Source organism: Talpa occidentalis, unplaced genomic scaffold, assembly GCF_014898055.3.
Source record: "Talpa occidentalis isolate TD23 unplaced genomic scaffold, MPIMG_talOcc4v2.1 talOcc4.15, whole genome shotgun sequence".
Taxonomy (NCBI): Eukaryota; Metazoa; Chordata; class Mammalia; order Eulipotyphla; family Talpidae; genus Talpa; species Talpa occidentalis.
The window spans coordinates 34,270,694-34,282,040 of record NW_023601543.1 but is presented as its reverse complement, the minus strand read 5'-3'; the positions used below and the strand labels follow the sequence as shown (position 1 = coordinate 34,282,040).

Genomic DNA, 11,347 nt, shown 5'->3' with positions numbered 1-11,347 from the left:
TTTCACCCTGAAGAAGTATCTTAGTTTGATGTAGTCCCATTTGTTTACTTTTGGTTTTGTTTTCTTTGCTATTAGAATTGACATACGACTAAAGCCAACGTCACCAAGTGTTTTTCCTGTTTTCTTTCACATATTTTATGGTTTCATGTTTTACAGCAAGGTCTTTGAACTATTGAGTTTATTTTTATTATAGTTTGAGATAGTGCTTTAGTTTCATTCTTTTGCACATGGCTGTTCAATTTCCCCAACATCACTTTCCTTTCTTTATATTCTTGGCTGCTCTGTCATAAATTAACTGTCCATTAAATTGTGAATCTATTTCTGAGATCTGAATTAAGTTCCATTAATCCATGTGTCAATTTTTATTTCAAAATCATACTGTTTTGATTATCATTGTTTTATAGCATAATTTGAAATCTGGGTAATGTACTGGTTTATTGCTTCTAATAATTTTCAGTGGAGTCCAATATTTAAAAAAAATAGCTTAACCTATTTTAAAATAGCTTAACTTATTTTTGTTAATTTTGAATTTATTTTGTCAGGCTTATTTTTAAAGTAAAATAAATATCTTTTTTGTATAATTGCTTTTTTCAAAATATCTTGTTATTTTGTTATGAACACAATATATTCTTGAATTGCCTACATTCCACTATATATGCTTATTTACCTTTTGCATTTATAATCCCCAAATCAGCAATCAGCATGCTCCTTTCTGTGTCTTGGATTTTTTCCTTGCCAAATTAATCTGTTAAAGTTCTGATCATCTTTGTGAATGTATTGGAAGATATGGCCTTCAAGCAAGCAATTGTGGTTAAATGAAGTCTTAAGTGTGATGACAATTATTATAGGGACATTATAGGTATCATTATAAGAAGAGAAACCAGAGAGTCTAGGCTCCCTGAGCATATTACTCACAGTCCTAACTACAGGGGCTTACTGGAAAACTTCAAAAAGCCAAGGAAAATGCCCATACCACAATGGTATGACCTCTGGACTTAAACCCAGAATGTGAAGTTAGGAAGTGCAACTAACCACAGTGACCACAACCTGAAAATACAGAGCATCCTGTTTGCTGGAGATGAGCATGGAGAGTCAGGAATAATACCCACTTCCCCTCAGCATGTTTTCTTAGGCATCCCCTGAAGCTCCCAACACACTACTGTAGAGAGTTCCAAATACCTGTGAAAATCTAAAACAGAAAAATGGACAAAAATCACAACCAATGGCAACTTGGGACCTTAATGGAATATAAAACCACAAGGAAGGACCAATTCTCCAGAACTCAACATAAAGATATGGACGATTTTACCTTCCTATGAAACAGAGTTCAAAATTGCCATGACAAAGATATTCAAAGAAATGGAAGAGAAAGCAGGAAAAAAATTAATGTCAGAAGAAATACAATTAATGAACAGGCATTATAAATCAAGATTTAAATAAGAAAATTGTGGGATGCAGAAAGCTCAATAAAGGAGATAAAGAATTCTGGAGAAAGCTATGGAAGCAGACAGATTAATGAAGGATGGAATTAGTGACCTTGAAGATCACATTAAACAAAGGAACCAGGTGAAAGAAGAACAAGAAATATGTAGAAAAAAGGAGGAAACATTTCACAACCTACCAGAATCTATTAGGAAAGGCAACATAATGATAAATTCTATTCCAGAAAGGGAAGAGAGAGAAAATGGAACAAATAAATATTGAAAGAAATAATAGAGGAACATGTCCCAAACCAGCGGATGGAACAAAATATATAATATCATGAAGCTTAATGAATACCTGGTTATACAAATGTAATAAAATCTACACCAAGACACATGGTGATAAAATACCCAAAAGGTCAAGACAAAGAAAGAATATTTAAGGTGGCTTGGGGCAAAAGCAGATAATATATAACAGATATCCTTTTAAGACAAAGATCAGATTTCTCAGAGAAAACCCCACTGGCAAGGAGAGAATTGAATACTATACATAAAATAATTAATAAAAATTGCTACCTAAGAATATACTATATCCTACAAGATTCACTTTCAGTTATCGCCACAGATTTTATGGAAAGAATTCTTAGCTCCATGGTGGATTGGATTCAAATGTCAAACCAGCAGATGTGGTCTATGGACAGAAAGAAATCTATAGGAAAGTGATGTCACAGAACTTTACCAAGTGACACTCTAAGATACACCAGGTGGATGCTCATGGCACTCCAGTCCAGTTGGTGGGGCTGCTCTCCAACAACAACCAGGCTCTGAGCACGTTCATGCAGACTTTTGTCCTTGCTCCCAAAGGCTGTGGCAAATAAGTTCTACCTTCACAATGACATCTTCAGATACCAAGAGGAGGTATTTAGTGTTTTTTTCACTGAGCCACAAGAGGAATCCATAGAAGAAATAGAGGAACCAAAAGAAAACAGACACCTGAAGTAGGACTCAATGATTCTGGAACTTTCTATGATCAGGCTGTCAGCAATGATCTGGATGAATATTTAGAGAAAATTGTTGCTGAACCCAAGCCTGATCCTCAGCCAGAATTGAAACAAAAACCTATATCTGAAATCCAACGGAAGAAGTCAGACCAAGCACTGGAAGAGACTGCTCCCAAGGATACTCAGAAAAGCCCATCCCCATCCCTGTGAACCTTGCCCTTGCCACAAAGGAGGACTTGTCGGCATTGTTGACCTGTAAGAACCTTCCTCTCGGTGGAGCTGAGCCAGTGACTGGGTTACCATCCCATGTTATAAAAGTGCTAGCCACAGCCAGAGTAAGCCTGAATTTCATGTTCCACCAAAAAGGCCCCAGAGAGACCAAAGAGTGATAGAATAGTAAATAAATATTCCTCCTCAGAGGGGCCCAAGACCAATCCCTGAAGCTGGTGAGCAAGGTGATGTTGAGACCAAAGAATTGTTTCACACCCCATAGTCACCAATTCTTTATTGCCAACTTGCCTCACAAAATGGACTAATCAGAGCTGACTTTCAAAATTACTGCAACATGGTGGAGCTGCACATTAACAGTGGTGACAAGTTACCCAGTTTTGTTTTTGTTGTGCTTCATGATTCAGAGGCTGTTCAGAAGGGCTTTAGCAACAGGCCCATCATGTTCTGCAGGGAAGTGGGCCTGATGTGGAGAAGACTGAATGGCATTGGAAGGCAACTAGCAAGACAATGCCTGTGCTTCCCAGTCGCCTCAGGGCAGGCTGAGCCAGAGTATCCGTGTAGCCATTGCCACCCAACCAGCCACTTCTAGTACTTCACTTCCAATTTTGTGGAAGGATATTTTAGGAAAAATGGATTTTTTTTAAATAAATTTTATTTTTATATTCCCCATACAATTGCAATCCCCTTATTTTGACCCCAATCCCTCCCCTCCCAGCCCCACCCCCCATAGAGTGTCTCTGGTTCATAGATTTTTATTGATTTTGATTTTCACTTTCTTATAGTTATTCATTTTCCTGGTCCCTTATTTAAGTTTTCTAGATTCCTGCTATGAGTGAGACCGTCCGGTATTTTTCTTTTTCTTTTTGGCTTATTTCACTGAGCATGATCCCTTCCAGCGCCATCCATGTTGCAGCAAATTGCATGTGTTTATCTTTATTGAAGGCTGAGTAATATTCCATGGTATATATGTACCACATCTTCTTGATCCAGCCATCTATTTTGGGGCATTTGGGTTGTTTCCAAAGCTTAGCTATTGTAAATAATGCTGCTATAAACATAGGGGTGCAGGTGCTCTTTGGAATTGATGTTTCTGTGTCCTTTGGGTAAATACCTAGGAGTGGAATTGCTGGATCATATGGAAGCTCTATGTTTCGTAGGTCCAGAAATCTCCACACAGCTCTCCATAGTGGTTGGACCAGTTTGCACTCCCACCAACAGTGCAGGAGAGTTCCCTTTTCTCCACATCCTCGCCAACATTTGTTGTTGCTAGTTTTTTTAATATGTGCCATTCTCACTGGTGTAAGATGGTATCTCATGGTAGTTTTGATTTGCATTTCCCTGATTACAAGTGATGTTGAACATATTTTCATATGCCTGTTGGCCATTTGCATTTCCTCTTCCGAGAAGTTTCTTTTTAGCTCTTCTGCCCATTTTTTGACAGGATTATTTTCTTTGTTGTTGTTGAGTCTCATCAGCTCTTTGCAGATTTTTAGAACAATTATTGATGAAATTCATATGGAATCACCAAAAAACCCCGAATAGCCAAAGCTCTCCTGAAAAAAAATGAAGGGAATGGAGGCATCACACTCCCAGACTTCAAACTATACTACAAAGCCATAATCATCAAAACTGCCTGGTATTGGAACAAGACCAGACACACAGACCAATGGAATCGAATAGAAAATCCAGAAATAAACCCACAGATTTATGGTCAACTAATCTTTGACAAAGGAGCAAAGAATATGCATTGGAGCAAAGAAAGTTTGTTCAATAAATGATGCTGGGAAAACTGGGTCGCTACATGCAAAAGAATGAAGCTTGACCACTACCTCACACCATACACAAAAATCAACTCAAAATGGATTAAAGAACTAGACATAAGACCTGAAACCATAAAATATATAGAAGGAAATATAGGCGAAACACTATGTGATATGCACATCAAAGACATCTTTACAGACACATCACCCAAAGCAGTGATAGTGAAGGCAAAGATAAACAGCTGGGATTACATCAAATTAAAGAGCTTCTACACAGCAAAAGAGACAATAACAAAAACAATGAGAAACCCCACCGACTGGGAGAACATTTTTGCACACAACACTAATAATAAAGGAAAAATGGATCTTTAAGGAAGAAGGGAAAAAAAGTCAATTTCCTTGTTTAGTTTGCATATACAGACTGGATTTTATTTTAGATAGCCATTTCCTCAAAGGAATACATCTTGATTACTGACATTTGGTTTGTTTCATTAATTGGAATATTTATTTTCTGTGTTGTTTAAAAAGTCTGTGAGAAATACCGGATTTGTAAACATTTTGAAGGTGGAAAAACCCACATTGTTTCTTAGGAATAATGACATTGGAAACACTAATGATTTTTATTCTTGCTCATTTGGTTAAAACTGAATAATAAAAGGTGTTAGAGGAGGCTTTTGTTTTTTTCTTTTAATATGTATTCACAAAAAATTCTAAAACCTGTTTTTACCAATGAGATTTAAATTGTGAGATAGGTCTTTTAAATGTCTAGAATGTAACTGATATGCGTCTCTGGAACTGTTAAGACATTTTAAATATTTTTTTTTCATGTTTAGTTTGTATTTGTTAAAAAAAGTCCCCAAATCTGAATAACACAAAAACAGAGTAAAATTGTTGTGCCTTTGTTTATCTTTGATTCCAGTGTTGGCAATTGTTTAATGAAAAATAATTTTCAAACCTAGATTTGGTTTATCAGGAAAAAAAAAAAAAACTATGACAACAGAGCCAAACATATAAATTGAAGAAAGAAGAGTCTCTTCAACAAATGGTAGTGGGAAAAATGGTAAAAAGCCACATGGAAAAATATGAAACCAGATCAGTCTCACACCATACACAAAAACTAAGTCAAACGAATTAAAGATATGGATGTAGTATCTGAATATATAAATTACATTGAAGAAAATATAGAGGGCCTCCCCAGTGGCACAGCGGTTGAATACTAGGTTGTGAAGCTGCCCGCAGCCTCTGCAGCGCCAGTTCGATCCCCAGCCCCTGGCGAGGGTCCCACATGGCGCGACAGACCTCTCCTGCCGTGCTCGCTGCTCCTCTCAGCAGTGTATTTCATTAGTCTGCCTGTTCTGTTCCCCGCTCTGGCTCTGGTGAATTCTCTCACCCTCCTGCACTTCTGACTGTACCCAGTGCTTGTATAAATAAATAAATAATCTTTAAAAAAAAGAAAATATAGAGAAAACACTCCACAACATTGGCTTCAATGATGGCTTTGTGGACTTGTCTTCAATGGCAAGAGAAACAAAAATGAATATAAACAAATGGCAATATATCCAACTAAAAAGCATCTGCATAGGGAAAGAAAAACAAATGATACCTAATTGAATGGGAGAAAATACTTGCACTTCATACATCTGACAAAGAGCCAATATACACAATATTTTAAAAATGTATACAACTCAACAGAAAGAAAACAAACAATTCAATCAAAAAATGGGCACATGTGTTAAATAATACTTCTATAAAGAGGACATACAGATAGATGGGCAAGAGGCACATGAAAAAAAAAATGCTCATCATCTCTTGTCATCAGGGAAATCAAATCAAAACCACAATGGGAGACCATTCCACACCTGTGAGAATGGCCCTTATCCAAAAGATCAGACACAACAAGTGCTGGCAAAGATGTGACGATAAAAGAACCCTCTTATACTGTTGGTGGGAATGCAGACTGGTCCATTCCCTATAGAAAAGAGTGTGCAGGTGTCTCAAAATATTAAACATGGATCTGCCATGTTATCTAACAGTTCCTTTCCAAGGGACCTAGCTAAAGAATTCAAATGGCTATATGCACTCCTGTGTTCACTGCAACACTATTTATAATAGTCAAGGTATGAAAACCCATGTGCTCAAGTACAGGGGAATCAATTAGAAAATTGTGGAATATATACATAATCAAATATTATTCGGCTATAAAAAATGAAGTCTTTTCATTAGTGACAACTTGGATGGGTCTGGAGAGGATAATGCTAAGTAAAAAAAGTCCAAAGGGGAAAGACAGATGCCATATGGTCTCACTTATATGTGGAATATAGAGAAACATAACCAAGGAACAAAACCAAACCAATAACAAACTCTAAAAATCTGACTGTAGAATTGTGGATACAAGAAGGTGAGGGAGGGGTGGACAACAAAGTGGGAGGGGGCACAGTATACAATGATGGAGGACTGTGGGTACCTTGGTGATGGGTATTATGTTATCACATTTCAAGAGGTGCGATCCTATACATCTGAATCACCTAGTGTTGTAAAACAATGTTATCTCAATTAAAAAAAAAAATGCAGGGCCTCCCTGGTGGCGCAGTAGTTGAGCACTGGGTTACGAAGCTGGCCACAGCCTCTGCAGCGCCAGTTTGATCACCGGCTGCTCCCCGGCCACCGGAGGAGGATCCCACATGGCACGCAGACCTCTCCTGCCACCCGCTGCGTCCCCTCAGCAGTGTACTTCGGTCCTTCTGCCTGCTCTGCTCCCTGCTCTGGCTCTGGTGAATTCTCTCACCCTCCTGCACTTCTGACTGTACCCAGTGCTTGTATAAATAAATAAAAATAAATCTTAAAAAAAATTAAAAAAAAATGCAAAGGTCTGTGTAATTTCAGTCCAATTAGTTTTCATTTTCATATTCTCTCTTATTATCCTTGCTGCAGCCATACTCACCTACTATTTAATTTTTTTACTATCCATGCTTCCCTATCACTGGAATTTTTAACATGCTGTCTTCTTTACTATTCACATTTGTCTTGTCTCATGATCCCAGTAAAACAGTATTTCCTCATAAAAGACTGCTTAACTTCTTAAAGAAGTAACATTCTTTTGTTTGTTCTCATTTATCTCATAAATCCTTATGTCATAGAAATATGAAAGAATTATTTGATCAATGTCTGTCTCTCTTCATCAAACAATAAATTTCATAAGGACAGAAACTGTATCAGGTTTCTCTCTTCATATTACACTTGGTATGTAGCACGAGATCTGCACATATTAGGAACTCAGCATATATTTAAAAATATAAATCTTTACTATATTTCATTCCTGTATCGTCATTAAAAAAAAATCTTTCTTTGAATTTTTTTTCTATTTATCCATTGGTGATTCTCAAATTATCTTGGATTTTGCGGTTTATTTATCTGGCCTGATTTTTGAGGGTTCATTTAGTTCTTTAGGCAAGGAAGATTTGGTTCTTAGTTTTTCATCAGCCCAATTGTATTTTCTTAGGTGTCTTTTATTTTATGCAGTAACTCTAGCTATAGAAAATGCAACAAATTCTATGGAGAATTATTCTTTTTGTTTTTGTTTTTATTGTTATTTTATTTTGATTGATGTATCATTGGTTTACAACACTGCATACATTTTAGTAGATTTATACCTCTTCAAATTATGTCACCTACATGTCTGCCACCAAAGTACTAATGACCCTCTACCACAGTCCACTGAAGCACCTCCACCCTTTGCTCTCATCCTCCTTCCCTTCTCGAAACCTCAGTTGTGTTCCAAATTCAAGATTTACTTGTTTCGTTTGATCTGTTCTTTTGCTTTGCTTTTTTACATTCCATATATGAGTGAAGTAATGCAGGATTTACCTTTTTACTTCTGACTTAATTCACTTACCATAATTCCCTCAAGTTGCATCCACATTGTCACAAATAGCAATATTTCATCTTTTTATAGATAAGTAGTATTCTTTTGTGTATATAAGCCACATTTTAATCCAATCTTCTGTTGATAGCTTATTTCCATATCTTGACTATTACAAATAATACTACAGCAGGTAATTTTAAGTTTATTTGGACTGCATCCTTCCACTATTTTAATTTTTCCCACCACCATACCCAAACTTGCTTTCAGCATAGCAAGCTTTCTCTATTTGTAGGAAGACCAAGGACAATAATTTATCTTATTTTATATATATATATATTACATATATGTGTATGTGTCTGTAAATATGGATGATTTACAGACTAGAATCTAACTGTGTTCTTATAAACTGAAGAATAAGAATTTTGAACGGTGGATATAAAAATAGTGGAGAAGCTGTTTTGGATCACTGATTCTACTAGGGATATGTCCTCATCAGAGGGGAGGTATTGCTGGGGAATAAGTGAAGTCCAAGGCAGCAAGACACCACTGGAAAGAATAGAGATAATGGAAAGAGAGAAACTTCAGACTGCATAAAATATATATAAGATGCCAAAGGCAAAATCTTTCTATTGCACAATTGTCTCAAGGGCTAGAACAGAGATATTTTATTAACTCATGCCTAAAGTGTAATGTGTCAAAGAAGAACATTAATAATTGTGAACTTTTCCACTTATTAGTAGAGAATAGAAAAGCATGATGTTTCTATTTATAATAGCAGGTTTGACCCAACTATATAATTAAGAAATCTACTAGGTTATAAATAGTGCATATGTAAATATAAGATCTAAGGAATTAACCATAAGCCAAGTAACTCAATTATATATGGTCTGAGAGAGCAATACCATTTAATATTACCTGCCACACCTGTCATATATACTTTATTTTGCATTTCATATATTGTAGCAAGTGATACGTACATTTGACACTCTAGCTGCCCATATTATTTTTAACAGCTCCACTTTTAAAGCTATTTTATAGCTTAGGGGTCCTCAATTTCAACATGTTCATTCTCTCCTTAAGTCTTTTTTTTTTTTTACAAGTTTAATGAAACACATTTTTAATTAGCAAACACACAAATGAATAAATATAAACACATTTATTGCCCCAATGTACAGCCATAGTGAAGGAATATATAGCCCGACTTAAAAAATTTAAACCTTCACATAAAAGTATTATGAATAAATAGGTATCTAACAATCACTACAACCAACATTATCAAAATTAAGGCAAAATAAAATTATTTCTTAAAGTGATCTCAGAGGCTCCTAATTTAGGAGTTGATTTTTAACAACTCTATTCCTTCAGTTAGTGGGATGTGATTTTCTTAAACTTGTGAAAAAGCAAAATGCTATAAATAGATATTGACCAAGAACTATTACTCTTCAATACATGAATTCTGTTATAGCCACAGTGTAGGGAAAATTCATATCAGGTTTGGCTAGTAAAACATGCATAAATTTTCAGATTAGACTATATTATGTTAAATTTGTAATTCTGTCACTGACTATGTAAATTGGACAAAGGAAATTTCTTTCCTTAAACTTAGTTTTTCTATTTTTAAAGAAGAAAATAATACTTATCTCAAGATTTTATGTGAAATAATTGAATTCAATAACTATTGTTTGAAATTATAAAACTTACATATACAGATAACCTATTACCCCATTTTATTTTGTTTAATTCTAGGTGTTTCTATTCAAATTTCTCAAATATATAAGTTTAACAAGTTTTAAACATGGAAATCGGCCCCAAGATCCAAAACACTACATGCTTTGTGGTCAATGTTAGAATAGTAGTCTCTAAATTGAATAATTTTAGACTCGCAGAAATGTTGCAAAGTTAGTACAAAGAGCTCCCATATATTCTTCAACCTAACCTCCCCAAATATTAGCATTTTATGCATCTATAGTAAAATTGTGAAAACTAAGAAATTATTACAATGCTCTTGACTAAATGGCAGACCTTATTCAGATTTCACTGTTTTGTTTTGTTTTGTTTTGTTTTGTTTTGTTTTGTTTTGTTTTTCCCCAGCACAAGATCCAATCCAGAATCTCACATTATATTTTGTGGTCATGTCCTTTCACCTTTCAATGTAGGATAGCTTCCCATTTTTTCCTTTGTCTTTCATGACCATGATATATTGAAGAGTATGGGTCAGTTATTTTGCAGAATGTCCCTTCATTTGACTTTCTCTGATGTTTCTGAGTGATTAGTTGAGGTTATTCATTATGGTGAAGAATACCACAGAGGTTATGTGTTCCTTTTTATTATTAAGAAAGCATGTCTTAGACTGGTCACATTAACTTTGGCTAAGGTGGTATCAGGTTTCTTCACTAGAAAGTTTCTATTTTGTGGGCATGACATTTTTTTTCTACCTAAACTGCCATTAATTTTACCATGCATTGGCAGATTTCGCTCCCAGCATTTAAAACTGTAGCATTCTGATGGTGATTTTCTATTTTTCCCATTTCTTGCATTTATTAATTAGAATTCTTTGGTAAGTTTTCACACTGTCTTCATTTAGTTATTTAGTCATTTATCATTTATATCAGTGCAAACTCATGGATATTTATGTCAATATTATGTGTGAAATTTGCTGTAAGTAAGTTTTGAGTATTTTATAAACTTTATCTGTTAAACATTATAAAACTTTCCCTTCTATTTTAGCTTATTTTAAATTGGGAATGGATGTTGAATCTAGCAAAATGCTTCTTTTGCATCTATTGAGATATGATTTTTCTTTGTTAATCTGGTCATTTACATTGACTAATGTTTTGATATATTATCACACAATTTTTATCCTTCAGTTTCTTAATGTTGTGTATAACAATGACTAGCATTTAAAAAAAAATTATTGTTGGGCCTCCCCGGTGGCACAGCGGTTGAGCACTGCGCTGTGAAGCTGGCCGCAGCCTCCACAGCGCTGGTTCGATTACCCGCCGGCCAGGGAGAACCCCACATGGCACAGCAGACCTCTCCTGCCTCGCCTGCTGCTCCCCTCAGCAGTGTCTT

The 11,347-nt window shown here is 35.5% G+C and overlaps 1 pseudogene; it reads left to right on the top strand.

The window, feature by feature from the left end:
- The first annotated feature begins 963 nt into the window (after nucleotides 1-963).
- LOC119245578 (ras GTPase-activating protein-binding protein 1-like) lies at nucleotides 964-5,503 on the top strand (annotated as a pseudogene).
- Nucleotides 5,504-11,347: the final 5,844 nt, after the last annotated feature.